The 12,348-nt window shown below is 44.3% G+C and overlaps 1 protein-coding gene across 18 annotated transcripts in view; it reads left to right on the top strand.

The window, feature by feature from the left end:
- The window catches only part of VPS13B (vacuolar protein sorting 13 homolog B), a 590,935-nt gene that overhangs the window by 117,605 nt on the left and 460,982 nt on the right, over positions 1-12,348 (top strand). The gene's annotated exons all lie outside the window — the stretch shown is intronic.

Here is a 12,348-nt window from a genome sequence, read left to right on the forward strand (position 1 = left end):
ATGTGTCTTTTAGAATCCATCTTTTAAATATATTTTAGTTTGAAAAGCAGTTTATATTTGATATATATGTAAATTTCTGCTTACCGTTCAGGAAGTAGTCACCAGGTGTCACTTTTTGCAAAAACTTCTAAAAGCATTTAAAATGAGTTTTCTTCATTTCGGATGTGCCATAATATAGTACCTAATACAATTCACATACAAATCTGTGGAATATTATGGATCTAGGTTTACTGTGTTGCAGTCAGAGGTGATTTGAACCAGGACATTGAAAGTGTATATTTTACTGTATTATACTGGTTGCAAAATTGTAAGGGTTGTATACAGTGTGGCTCTTTGTGAATGTTCCATCAGTGCAAGGATTACAGCTTGTACAGTAGAACATTCTCCTCCTTTCCTCCCCCCATATGCCCCCAAAATCTTTTCTAGTGATTCCCCCAATCCTTTGGAATAGATATGCACAGGAAGAAGAGAGGGGAGTAAAATCCCATTGCAAAAGCAGAAATTCTTGTGCTGATGAGATACCTTACAGAGTGGTCCACATGCCGTGGAGCCGGCAGAAGGGGGGCTGACAGAGGAGGAGCCAGTGGAAAGCTCTGTGGGATGCTCCTCCTGCTTGGGAACCACCGGCGTGGCTGAACGCTGGCTCCATTGGGAGCCATGCACACGAGCGGGCCGGGAAACACTGGCTGTGTCCCGTTCAGAGTGGGATCTATGAGGCTGAGATGCAGGTATAATTAATTCTTGTTTTATTAGAGTAATAGATACATCAAAAGCAGTATGTTTCATAGAGAGCACTAAACTAACTCACTAGAATTCTCTAGTTGCACTCTAGACATGCTCTGCAACATATAAAGAAAGTTGACTCAGCAGCTCCTCCCCTGGAGCCCCAGGTTTAAGTAGGGAAAGTCCTTGATCTTATTCTCTGACTCCTTCTCAAGTCCTGCCTCTGACCCATCCGTTTCTCGCGACAACAAGTGTGGGGTGATGGGGGCTGGACGTCTAATGGCTCATCCGAAAGGGCCTCGACAACAGGCTCGATGTCAGGGGGAGGTTGCTCTCCCAGTGTCTCCCAAGAACCGCTAGGCAGAGGGGGAGGGAGCGCGCCCTCCAGAGCAACTTCCAATGGCTCCTCGTCTTGGTCTGGGGGTGGGGTACGCTCTTCTTCAGAGAGCGCACCATCCGTGGGAACGGGCCCTGGCTCCAACTCACTCCCACATCCCCTATCCTGCGGAGTCTCAACAACTCCTGGATCTACCACTCCTTCTGACAGCTGGGGATCCTGAAACTCATGCCTTCCCCCTTCCTGGCCCCCACGGAGGAGCTGAGGCCCAACATCATCCCCCCTCCATGCATTAACCCTTCCCACCCCCGAGGTCGGGGCTTCTCTGGATGCGTTTCATGGAAGTCTCTCACCAAATCTGGGGCATGCACGTTTTCTGCTGTTTCCCACGTATGTTCCGATGGATCATAGCCCTCCCAATGGATCAGATACTGGAGGCGCCCATGGCGCTTTTGGGAATCCAAAACCTGTTCTACTTTGTATTCCTCCTCTCTGTCGACTAGCAGTGGAGGCGCGGGCTTGACCCGTGGCCGATGTGGGTTGGGAGGAGAGTCCTTCATCAGCAGGGACCGGTGGAACACCGGTTGCATCTTGAAAGTGGGGGGCAGAGAGAGTCTGTACACCACTGGGTTAATCTGCGCTTCCACCTCAGAAGGCCCTATTCGTTGGTCCTGTAGCTTGCGACACCGGCCCGGAATAGGTAAAGACCTGGCTCTTCAGGCAGGCCTATGGGATCTCTGGGGTGGGTTAGGTTTTATACTGTGTTAGTGTAGGATGGTTTATTAGATGATATGTTATGATATTAATACTGTGATGGTTATGTATATGTTGAGATTGTATTTTATATTGTACGTCGCCCAGAGTGTCCGTTAAGTCGGACAGATGGGCGTCTGATAAATAAAATTTTATTATTTTATTATTATTATTATAAATAGCACGTGGACACCCACACCTTGTCTCCCACTTGTATGAGGGGCCCCTCTTGTCTATGATGATCTGCCTCTCGCTTGTAATCCGCCTTAGCTCATTCCAGCTGTTTCTGGAGGAGCTGCTGCATAGCGTGAAGTTCTTGCATGAAGTCCTTGGCCGCTGGGACGGAGAGGTTGTTCTGAGGAGCAGGGAAAGCACGGGGATGGTAGCCGAAGTTGGCAAAGAAAGGGGTCTGTTGCGTGTGCGAGTGCACAGCATTGTTGTAAGCAAATTCTGCCAAGGGCAGGTAGGACACCCAACTGTCTTGCTGGTACCCAATGTAACACCGTAAGTACTGTTCCAAAACAGCATTCACCCTTTCAGTTTGCCCATCTGTCTGAGGATGGTGTGCGGAAGACAATCTCAGTTTGCTTTGCAATAGGGCAGTGGTTCCCAACCTTTCTGAGCACGGGACCCCCTTTATAAGTTGAAAAAAAATTGTGACCCCCTCCCCCCAGGGTGGCAGGCTGACTGCCAGGAAGGAAGGGGAAAAGCAGCCGTTCTTTGCAGGCTTGCTTCTTTTTGCTTCACAAGAAGCCCTCTCCTCTCATTCTAAGTAAGGGTATTGCCAGTAGCGACAGTGCAAGGAGACGGGAATCAGTGATAGTAATCTGCTCTTCTTCGTGGTAGCCTCACCCTCAGCCTCCTTTGGCATCTGCCATGTATTTTATAGGCAGATGCCTGCCCTTAGTATGCCTGAAAGACGCTCTGGAGCTTCAGAAAAGGCCTCCCCTCTCGTTTGGAGCAAGGGGGAGGTGTCATCTGCAGCGGCAGTGGAAAGCAGACAGCGTAGAGGGAGTGAAGACTTTTTTAAAAAAATTAATAAATAATTCATTTCTTTACTGTTTGGGGCTCACTCTGGATTACCTCGTGGCCCCCCTGGGGGTCCTGGCCCCCAGGTTGGGAACCACTGCCATAGGGCTTGCCAAAAACGCCCAGTGAATTGGGTTCCTTTGTCTAAATATAATATAGTGTTTAAAAACACTATATTAGAAGCTCAACTGGAGTGCATACTGCAGATCAGAAAAGGTACCGCCAGGGCCAAGAAGATGCCAGCATGGTTAACGAGCAAAGTCAAGGAAGCTCTTAGAGGCAAAAAGTCTTCCTTCAGAAAATGGAAGTCTTGTCCGAATGAAGAAAATAAAAAAGAACACAAACTCTGGCAAAAGAAATGCAAGAAGACAATAAGGGATGCTAAAAAAGAATTTGAGGAGCACATTGCTAAGAACATAAAAACCAACAACAAAAAATTCTATAAATACATTCAAAGCAGGAGACCATCTAGGGAGACAATTGGACCCTTGGATGATAAGGGAGTCAAAGGTGTACTAGAGAACGATAAGGAGATTGCAGAGAAGCTCAATGAATTCTTTGCATCTGTCTTCACAGTGGAAGATATAGGGCAGATCCCTGAACCTGAACTAACATTTGCAAGAAGGGATTCTGAGGAACTGAGACAAATAGTGGTAACGAGAGAGGAAGTTCTAAGTTTAATGGACAATATAAAAACTGACAAATCACCGGGCCCGGATGGCATCCACCCGAGAGTTCTCAAAGAACTCAAATGTGAAATTGCTGATCTGCTAACTAAAATATGTAACTTGTCCCTCGGGTCCTCCTCCGTGCCTGAGGACTGGAAAGTGGCAAATGTAACGCCAATCTTCAAAAAGGGATCCAGAGGGGATCCCGGAAATTACAGGCCAGTTAGCTTAACTTCTGTCCCTGGAAAACTGGTAGAAAGTATTATTAAAGCTAGATTAACTAAGCACATAGAAGAACAAGCCTTGCTGAAGCAGAACCAGCATGGCTTCTGCAAGGGAAAGTCCTGTCTCAGTAACCTATTAGAATTCTTTGAGAGTGTCAACAAGCATATAGATAGAGGTGATCCAGTGGACATAGTGTACTTAGACTTTCAAAAAGCATTTGACAAGGTACCTCACCAAAGGCTTCTGAGGAAGCTTAGCAGTCATGGAATAAGAGGAGAGGTCCTCTTGTGGATAAGGAATTGGTTAAGAAGCAGAAAGCAGAGAGTAGGAATAAACGGACAGTTCTCCCAATGGAGGGCTGTAGAAAGTGGAGTCCCTCAAGGATCGGTATTGGGACCTGTACTTTTCAACTTGTTCATTAATCACCTAGAATTAGGAGTGAGCAGTCAAGTGGCCAAGTTTGCTGACGACACTAAATTGTTCAGGGTTGTTAAAACAAAAAGGGATTGCGAAGAGCTCCAAAAAGACCTCTCCAAACTGAGTGAATGGGCGGAAAAATGGCAAATGCAATTCAATATAAACAAGTGTAAAATTATGCATATTGGAGCAAAAACTCTGAATTTCACATATACGCTCATGGGGTCTGAACTGGCGGTGACCGACCAGGAGAGAGACCTCGGGGTTGTAGTGGACAGCACGATGAAAATGTCGACCCAGTGTGAGGCAGCTGTGAAAAAGGCAAATTCCATGCTAGCGATAATTAGGAAAGGTATTGAAAATAAAACAGCCGATATCATAATGCCGTTGTATAAATCTATGGTGCAGCCGCATTTGGAATACTGTGTACAGTTCTGGTCGCCTCATCTCAAAAAGGATATTATAGAGTTGGAGAAGGTTCAGAAGAGGGCAACCGGAATGATCAAGGGGATGGAGCGACTCCCTTACGAGGAAAGGTTGCAGCATTTGGGGCTTTTTAGTTTAGAGAAAAGGCGGGTCAGAGGAGACATGATAGAAGTGTATAAAATTATGCATGGCATTGAGAAAGTGGATAGAGAAAAGTTCTTCTCCCTCTCTCATAATACTAGAACTCGTGGACATTCAAAGAAGCTGAATGTTGGAAGATTCAGGACAGACAAAAGGAAGTACTTCTTTACTCAGCGCATAGTTAAACTATGGAATTTGCTCCCACAAGATGCAGTAATGGCCACCAGCTTGGATGCCTTTAAAAGAAGATTAGACAAATTCATGGAGGACAGGGCTATCAATGGCTACTAGCCATGATGGCTGTGCTCTGCCACACTAGTCAGAGGCAGCATGCTTCTGAAAACCAGTTGCCGGAAGCCTCAGGAGGGGAGAGTGTTCTTGCACTCGGGTCCTGCTTGCAGGCTTCCCCCAGGCACCTGGTTGGCCACTGTGAGAACAGGATGCTGGACTAGATGGGCCACTGGCCTGATCCAGCAGGCTGTTCTTATGTTCTTATGTTCTTATGTCCGAAACCAAGCTGTCCGGCAGTCCGTGCAGCCGATACACATGTTGCACATATAAATTGGTGGTGTCGTGCGCGTTTGGGAGCCCAGCGCAGGGAATGAAGTGAGCCATCTTAGAGAAGGCATCCACCACCACCAAGACTGTGGTTTTCTCCTTAGAAGAAGGGAGATCAGTAATAAAGTCCATGGTGACCATCTGCCAGGGGCCCGATGGCGTGGGGAGGGGCGCCAACAGCCCTGCCAGTTTCCCCATGGCATGTTTGGCTCATGAAATTCATGAAATTCTGGAAGACTCCAGGTGCGCCCGACAATCAGGATGGCATGATACTGCCTGTAGTGGGTCCTGAAAGCAGTTTTCCACACATCCCCCTCTTTTATCCTCACCACGTTATAAGCCCCTCTCAAGTCCAATTTCATGTAAAGTTTTGCGGATCGCAACCGCTCCAACATCTCCCTGATGAGCGTCAAGGGGTAACTGTTGGGGATCGTGATCTGATTTAGGGCGCGGTAATCATTACATGGGCGTAGCTCCCCGCCTTTTTTCTTGACAAACAACAGAGGCGCCCCGGCCAGGGACTGTGAAAGGCAGATGAAGCCTTTTTTCAAATTGGTGTCTAAAAACTGCCTCAACGCTGCCAACTGTGGCTCAGGCAGAGAGTAAATCCGACCGGCTGGGATGCGTGCCCCAGGCATCAAATCGATGGCGCAATCATAGGGTCAGTGAGGAGGGAGCTGCTGTGCTTCCTTTTTGTCAAATACATCCCGAAATGCCTCATACTTAGCGGGTAAAGTTATTTCTTCTGAGGGAAGCACTCCTGCCAACGTCTCTGGTTTCTCCACGGGCTGGCAGTTTTGATGGCAGTATTGGGAGGCAAAGGCCACCACCACTTCATCCCAAAAAATTGTGGGATTGTGCTGGATTAACCAAGGCATTCCCAGCATCACCGGGAACCGAGGCAAGGACGCCACATAGAACGACAGGCCTTCTCGATGCCCAGGGACGTCTACCCCAACATCTCCGTCGCCCTGGTCACGCCGCCTGACTTCAGGGGCCGGCTATCTATGGTTTTCACAGCCAAGGGCTGGTTCAGTTCTCGAGTGGGGATGGCATGTTGTTGCACCAACTCCCTATCCATGAAACGAGGATGCTCCGCTGTCAATCATAGCATTGGCCGGGAAGCGCTGGCCCAAGGGAAGGGTGATTCGAATGGGTAACAGGAGCGCACCTTGGGATGGGAGGGGTCGTGGCAGAGGCTCAGCGTCTGTATTACCCCCCAACCCTCTGGCCTCTACAAGAGCTGGGATGCGAAGTTTTCCGGCGGCTGGGTTTTCTCAGCCTTGGTCCCCTACAAGGACCCATGCATATGTGTACAAGCTGGGGGGCACATATGGGAATTACTGTATGCACAGACTACATGTGAGAATTCTCACTTGCTGCTCCTTGCCCTGTGATCAAGCAGAATGATAGATGTTTTTCATATTTTTCTTACATTTGGATAAGGAAATAGGGATTGGGTTGTGCTTCTCCCAAATACCTTCTCCAAATTCCAAACCCCTTTTGGCAAAGATTCTTGGGGCTTATTCTCACAGGTCTTCTGGTTGTGGCCTGCTGCTGGTCTTCTCCATCATAAATGATTCCTTCCTTAAGGCCCGGTCTCACATTCCTCCTATGCCTTTCCCTGTGGTAACATAGAAAATTACTCTCCAGTGGCACCTTGCCTGAAAATCTTAGGTGATGTTCACTCCACTGATTTTTACCTATGCACAAATGACATCAAAGTATTCTGGGGAGCTTTGGGCTATGAAACAAGCTGGATGAAGTCTCGCTCCCAAGCTGACTAAACACTGGTCAGTGTGCACAATCGTGCCTACCATGTAGCAGTGTGGGCTGTGAAGAAGGCTCATTTTGCAGTTTGCATTGCATCCTCCAGTTGCCAGCCAGTAGAGTTATTTCGAACAGTCCAGAGGTTACTGACTCCCACTGTGGGGGAGGAGCCTCTTAAACATTTGAGGACCTGCTATGATCACAACAAAGTTGCCTTGACTCTGAAGTTGCAGTTTTAGATGACGTAGCCAATGCTGGAGCTGGTGATGTGTTGTGGGATCAGTTTCAGCTTATGCAGTCAGCTGATGTGGACAAGGTGCTAGTGGCTACACTTCCGATCATGTGCCCTCTTGATCCCTCTCCGTTCTGGCTTATTAAAGTTAGCAGAGGGGGTTTAAGTGGTTGGGTTTAGAGTGTGGTTAACTCTTCCTTACATGAGGGGGTGGTTCCTGTGACCTTAAAAGAGATAGGGGTGCCACTCCTAAAGAAACTGGCCCTGGACCTCTTGGATTGGAATAACTACTGACCAGTTGCAAATATCCCCTTCTTGCATGTTGAGAGACTAGTGGTAGGGCAGCTGTAAGCATTCTTGGATGACATGGATTATGTAGATCCATTCCAATCTGGGTTCAGGCCTGGCCATAGGACTGTGTCAGCCCTAGTTGCCCTGATGGATGACCTTTATTGAGAGCGGGACAGGGGGAGTACAACCTTGCTCCTGCTTCTTGATCCCTCTGTGGTTTTCAATACCATTGACAACAGTATCCTCCTGGACTGGCTGTGTGGAATGGGAATTCAATTCTGAGGACAAGAGGAGGAATAGGATACTAAAAAGGTTGTTCCTTCATCACAATGAGGGGTGCTGACAAAGACTGGTGCAATCGATAAAGCAAGGAGAGGAGGAGGAAGAACCCTACTTCTGCTGTTGTTGTGTTTTGTCTTGAGAATTCTCTGTTTTGGTAATAGGAAGTTGCTATGTTACTGAGAACTGACCAGGTTTATTTGTTTAAAGATATTGCATGACTGATTGGTATACCAAGAAAACATAGATGCAGCTGCACATGGCTTTGGTTTCTCAGGACACTGGAACTTGCTACTTTTCCCTTTTCTGTCCCAGGTTCTTATACTCAGCTGAAGATAAAACGCTATAAGCTTAAGAGCCTCAACTCTTACACTCCGCTAAAGATAAAATGGCATATGTTTAGAAGCTTCTTAAAGTGTGAAGTTTTATAAGGAAAAGTGATGCTGTTTGCTATATGCTGATTAAGAATGCAAGAAGAGCCCTGAGGCCGTTATATTCCAGCACTACTTCTGGTAGTGGTCAACCAGATGCTCATAGGAATCCTGCAAGCAGGACCCGGGTTCAGCTGTGCTCTTACCACTTGTGATTCCCAGCAACTGATATTCAGAGGTATACTGGCTCCAACACTGGAGATGGAACATAGTCATCGCGGCTATCCTCCAAGATAAAAAAATCATTTGTTTAGAAAAGTAATCCAAGTTAGTGGCCCTCACTGTATCTTGTGGTAGTTTAATTATGTAATGTGCGACTAAGTACATTCTTTTGTCTTGAACTTACAGCTTAATTGGATGGCCCTGGGTTCTAGTATTATGAAAGAGGCAGAAAATCTTCTCCCTATCCACTTTCTCCACACCTTGCACAATCTTAGCTATGTACCTCTGTCATGCTCCTGCCCTTACCCGCCTTTTCTAAATTAAAAACCCAAATGTTGTAACCTTTCCTAATGCAGGAATTGCTTCAGCTCCTTTCAGTTTGATTGTCCTTTCCTGTATGTATTTTGGCAATACAGTATCCCATTTGAGGTGCAACCTGAACTGTACATAGGATTCCAATTGTGGTTGTACTATGGACTTCTGATACAGGCAATTTTATATTCAGTCCGTTTTCTAGTGATCCATAACATGGAATTCATCTTTTTTATGGCCCTTGCAAACTGGTCAAAATTATCATTGAGCTGTCTGCCATGACCTGGTCAGCTGCTGACACTTCAGGCCCTGTTAGAATATTCTTTTTGTCTGACATGGAAGATGGTACATTCACCATTGTGAAGGCACACACACAGTGTTGGAAAGATTAATAGTCAGAGAATTACCACACATGGATATCTGTTTGATCCCTAAAGAGGCTAAGATGCCTTTGTGGCAGTCATTTTGTGGTGCAGTTTTAGATAAACACATTTTTACATCATAGAATAGTGGAGTTGGAAGGGGCCTATAAGGCCATTGAGTCCAACCCCCTGCTCAATGCAGGAATCCAAGCTAAAGCATACTTGACAGGTGGCTATCCAGCTGCCTCTTGAATGCCTCCAGTGTTGGAGATCCCACCACCTCCCTAGGTAATTGGTTCCACTGTCGTACTGCTCTAACAGGAAGTTTTTCCTGATGTTCAGCCGAAATCTGGCTTCCTGTAAATTGAGCCCATTACTCTGTGTGCTACACTCTGGGATGATCCTCTGGTAAGACCTTTTCACAGGGCAGCCCCTTAGACCATCTCAGTCACTGACTCTCTTCTCCTCATCTTTCCCAGATCAGTATTAACACACTGCATATAAACATTCAGGCCTTAACTATTCTCATTTTTTCTCTTTGGTATTGAGTAATCTCAACTGTCAGCTGACAAAACTCAATGGTCTCCCTCACTGACAGAACGTTCAGACAATCAGAGTGTACTCACAATGCAGACCAATCAGAATAAATATATCTAATTCAGGCTCCACCTAATAAATTCTCAAAGTGAGATCGCCTCTCTCTCCCAAACAGAATGCAGCGTGCACCAAATTTGCAGAGCTTCTAGAAATCCTGTCTTGACAAAGTGTCAGTAAATACAGGAAAATGTTCAATTTTAAAATTAAATTCCAGTAACCACCAAGACCATTTCAGTAAAGTTGTGTTCATATTGGCTATGGTCTATAACCACTTTGATACCTGATGATCTCTAACGACTGTGAACTCCTTTCACAATTTGCTTCCAGTCTGTAGAAGCTATTTAACAAAACCTCTACCCTAAGCAGTGATTCTGGGTCCACCAGTGCAGACTCAGGATAGGTGAGTGCATTCTCCATGATAGATCATAAGACTTTCTTTCCCTTTCATGCAAAATTGCAAACAAAACCAGATACATTTTTCAACACTTGGAAGAATTTTTGTTCTATAAATGTTAGAGGTTTTACAACACATACCACAGTATGAATGGGTCATTTTATACCACTTGTTCTCATCATCAATTAACAGTGTATTAGATGTATTGCAGTCCCTTTTTCTTACCAGTTTATACCAAGTCATGTATCTTTGATGTTTTACTCTTTATTCCATCTCTCCCATAACCCACATTTCCTGTGCTATCATAAGGTAGTGTAACATTTTCATACACCATTCATGAGTTACAATATTTCTCAGATTTTACCCGGTAAGTGTACACCTCATCCTGCTGCCTTGGTGTATTTTGCCTGCCAACCTAAGATCAGGCTTGCAAGTATATACTGAGCCTATTCACAATAACCTTTTTGATACAGATTTTCACTAAGAGATGAGTCATGTGTATTGTTTTGTTTTTCCAATCATCTTATGCCACAGCAATATAGGCAAATTTTCCTTAATACAGTTACTTAGTTAAGGACCATTTAAAAGAAATGAAGCATTCTTATCCTGGGAATGTTGATTGGCCATTTAAGGGTGTGCATTTCAGAAATAAACAAAAATAATTGAATATAAAAGTATTGCCAGTATTACGGGAATTAGGCATAAATATATATGCATTCATAAGTATCTGTTTCTTACAAGTATGTTTGGGAAGAAACTGAAATGTATTGATTTGCCTAAGTAAATCTCAATTTGTCTAAGGAGCGCAGTTATAGTATTCTGAATTAGTGTGATGTGGTTTAGCTTTCGTTTCAACTCTGAACTCATTAAGTGGTTTTAGGTAAGCTATTATCTTTTGGCTAGTATGTAATAATGATACTAGTGGCATAATTTTCTAAAATGAGTCTAATTTGGGGGGGAAAGCTTAGCAAAAAATACTTGCTTCACACATTGCACAACAAAACCAGTTTGCCAGAGAAAGTTCGCCACACCCAATCCCAGATCTTTCAGTGTTCTTGTATAATGCACATCTTTACAAATTGCTGTTTTTCACAATCCTACTTTAGCTTTTTAGGTGTACTCTTGAAGAATCTATACACCTAAAAAGGTAATGGATGAAGATGCTCAAAGTGAATATCTGGGCTATTGAAGAATTGCATTCATCTTCTGCTTTAGAGTTTTAAATTATTATTTTTTGTGTGCCTAAAATGTTTGTATGTCAGGAAATCATAGATGCAGTTGCACAGGGCTTTAGTTTTCTCGAGAAACTGGAACTTGCTACAGCATTTTCCTTGTCCCGTTCAGGTAGTTCATAGTTTTGTTGACAGTCCAGTTCCATTAATCTGGTGTTTTTAGGAAAATTGCTTGCAGACCTTAAATTTCTCTGCTTAAGGTGATCAAATAGGCATTTGAATTCCTCATGTAAATGATGTATTAAAGTTAAAATAAAATCTACTTTCCAGAAAGTAACTGCAAAACTATTTTATGCAAGACTTCATATGGGATACCTTAATGGTTGAATAATAAATTTTACCTCATAAAAATGAAATTCAATAATACAGTAGCTTTCTCAGCGCAGTAGCATCTGGTTAAATCTCAAGAGAGCCAATATTTTCCAACTCATTAGGATCATGTCGTTCTGTATGTCGTCAACATTGACTTAGCCAAGCTACCTTTACTTACATAACCACCAAACTATTAAATAGGTCTCTTGTGGAGTGAAGTCAAATATTCCTCTTATTTTTCTTTTGCCTTGGAAGAAGAGAAGAAAATGTACATGTTGTAACATTTAAACATCTGGTCAAAACCACATCAGGGTAATGCTGAGGAAAGTAACAGGATTCAGAATTCTTCCCAGGTGTGCATATAAAAAGGGTTTTGGAGTTGCTGCATAGTTCTTTAACCACTTAGGAAAAAGATTGAAATACTGTATAGTGATTTGCTGTTCTAATGCCCCTGTTTGAAATCTGCTCCCTCCCCCTTCTCTTTTTTTAAAAAATGTTTCTGAGTTCAGTTCTAATGCAGGTTGTTGAGCTTTAATCACTTCCTTCCAATGTACTGGTTGGAATGTGTGTTCCACATAATCTAGCCAAGTCTGGTGCTTATTTTGGGCACTGCAGGTTTGATTTTAAACAACATGCAATCTGTGTTCAGGGTTGTACTTTCATGAGTAATTGCTTGGTTGTGTTCAGAGCACGTATA

The sequence above is a fragment of the Rhineura floridana genome, chromosome 1, assembly GCF_030035675.1.
Source record: "Rhineura floridana isolate rRhiFlo1 chromosome 1, rRhiFlo1.hap2, whole genome shotgun sequence".
NCBI lineage: Eukaryota > Metazoa > Chordata > Lepidosauria > Squamata > Rhineuridae > Rhineura > Rhineura floridana.